This window comes from Galeopterus variegatus, unplaced genomic scaffold (genome assembly GCF_000696425.1).
Source record: "Galeopterus variegatus unplaced genomic scaffold, G_variegatus-3.0.2 Scaffold2190, whole genome shotgun sequence".
NCBI classification, from domain to species: Eukaryota; Metazoa; Chordata; class Mammalia; order Dermoptera; family Cynocephalidae; genus Galeopterus; species Galeopterus variegatus.
Window position 1 is genome coordinate 42,067 of NW_007728301.1, and position 2,438 is coordinate 44,504.

Consider the following 2,438-nt stretch of genomic DNA (forward strand, 5'->3'; position numbering starts at 1 on the left):
CCGCCCCACCTGCCGAAGCCGCTCGACGCTTTCCGGCGGCGCTCGGGGCCTCCCCGGACTCACCTGGGGCAGGTGCGCGGGGCGGGACCACAGGGGAAGCGGATGGCCGGCGATTCCCGCGGCCACGCGAGCTGCAAAACCGGACTCGACTCTAGCCCGGGCTCGTATCCTGGTCCAAAGCGAGGGTTTGGAAATAGTGAGACCCGGGCTTGAGTCCAGGCGAGGCCACGGTGTGACCTCAGGACACTGTCACCTCCGCAGGCAGATGCCAAGAGGTGGTCCTGTTGACTCCTCGGCCCTTGGTGCAGAGCCTCTGTTCCACACGTATGTGTTGAATGACGATGAATGAATGGATAAAGAAACTGGAGCAAGTCACTTCACCTCTCTGAGCCTCAGTTTCTCCGTCTGTAAAGTGAGGGTGCCTACCTCATACGGCTGTTACAACACATATTAGAAGCTTGACCAACGTGAGCCCCGTGTCGTCCCTGTTTCTTCTAAGACCTTAGCCTCACACCCTCAACCAGTCCTCCCCTCCATCCACCTGTTCTTTAAACCCTACTGTCTCCTGTCTGTCTTGGGCCACACACTCTCCACAGCCATCCCTGTTCGGTGGGCTCATGGCTCCCTAGGGAAGCCCAAACCCTGGCCCTTATCTAAGGAGATCAGATGGGTGGGTGGGTCACATTCCTGGCAGAGTGCCCTCTGAGAGGTAGGTGTGACTGACCTGGAAGCAGGGCTCTGTCATTTTTCTGGGTTTACCCTCCAGCACTCTTTCCTTGACCAACTCTAGACAGGTTAATGTTAGGGACGGAAGCTGGCATGCCTTGCAGCTGGCCTCAGGACCAAAGATCCGGCCTGACTGCATCCTTGGGTGATTCACAGGGCGCCAGGCTTAGCCATTAACTGCGCCAGGATTGTTCCACAAACACACCCTACACTTTCCCTCCTACACTTTGGCCCACGTGATGGCCTCCTCTTCAAGATCCTTGTCCTCATCCACCTTTCTTCCCTCTGAAGCTTTGCTAATATCCCATATCTTCTCAGTGAAGAGAACCGCCTCCACCACCCCCAACCCACTGCTTGGCACTATTAGAAACAAATATTGTCCCACATCCCTTCTGTTACCAGAACAACGTGAGCCTCCTTATGGCCGCACAAATAACTGGTTACCACGAAGCATAAACATGTGCCAGACTCTTTCACCCATGTGGTACCATTCGAGCCCCACAACACCTCTATGAAGTAGATTAAGCCCACACCCCACCCCAATTTACAGATGAGGAAACTGAGGCACAAAGTAGTAAACTGATGTGCTATATATAAACAGAGCACTGAATAAACCCTTGCTGTGATTATGGTGTTTGTTGTTATTGTTGCTCAAGGCCACAATATACTCTGGAAGGGGCAGAGCTGGAAGCTCAGAACAAGCTCAGAAGGGACAGAGCTGTAAGGCCACCTAGTCTGGCCTTGACCTCAGACCCCAAAGGCTGTTGTTGATATCTTACTGTCTCTCTTAGAAAGTGAATGTGACAATATCCAGTCTGCCTCTTTTTCTGTGCAGTTATATTTCAATCCTTCCCTAGTCCAAGTCACTTAGGAGACTTTGAGCCACCCAAGGACTGTCTGATTCATTTCTGACTGACCCCTCCCCAGGGGGCACAGGGCTTGACACACAGTAGGACAGTAAAATGCTTGCTGAATGAATGTCTGAACTTTCACCACAAGCCCAATTTCCTCATTCTGCTGTGACTCAGTCTGATCCAAAACCAGCCACTACACAGTCCCCTTCTACCCGGCAATCCTCTGTGCATGAAGTGACACCCAGCAGTGTGAAGTGAGCCCTACTCCCAGTCTGCCATCCCAGGGTCAGCTCCCTTTGACACTTCTGCCCCAAGGACCAAATATTCCATCCCGCAATCTCTCCCTTTCCCTGACCTGGAATAGTAGAAAGCCCCAAGGCCAAAAGGAGCAATGCCCAGGATTCCTGTTTTGTTACAGCCTCCCATGTCCCATGCTGTCCCAGGGGTGGGGTAGAGAGGCACTTCACTCCCTGAACGTCCATCCCCTCCCCTGAAATAGGGTTGATTATTCTGTTTAACAGAGCCATTGGGAGCATCCGAGAAAGTCTTCTAAGAAATGGGCAGTTATTCAAAAGGAGTGAGGGATTAAAATGACTCAAAGTGCAGAGGCAGCCCCTCTGTTTTAGGTTGGAATTTTCCAGAGCAGGGCAATACACTTCCATTGTCCTGGCCTCACTCCTGCCTAAGACCAAGAGCAGCTGGGCTCTTATATCCCCCTCATCACCCTACACAGAGGGGCTCATGCACTCTTCAGATGACTCACTGTGTAGCTCTGTCCTGGCGACTCATCCTTTCTCAGCCTCGTGCTTCTCACCTGTAAAATGGAGATAATCGTTTTTGCTTCGGCTATCTCAGCGG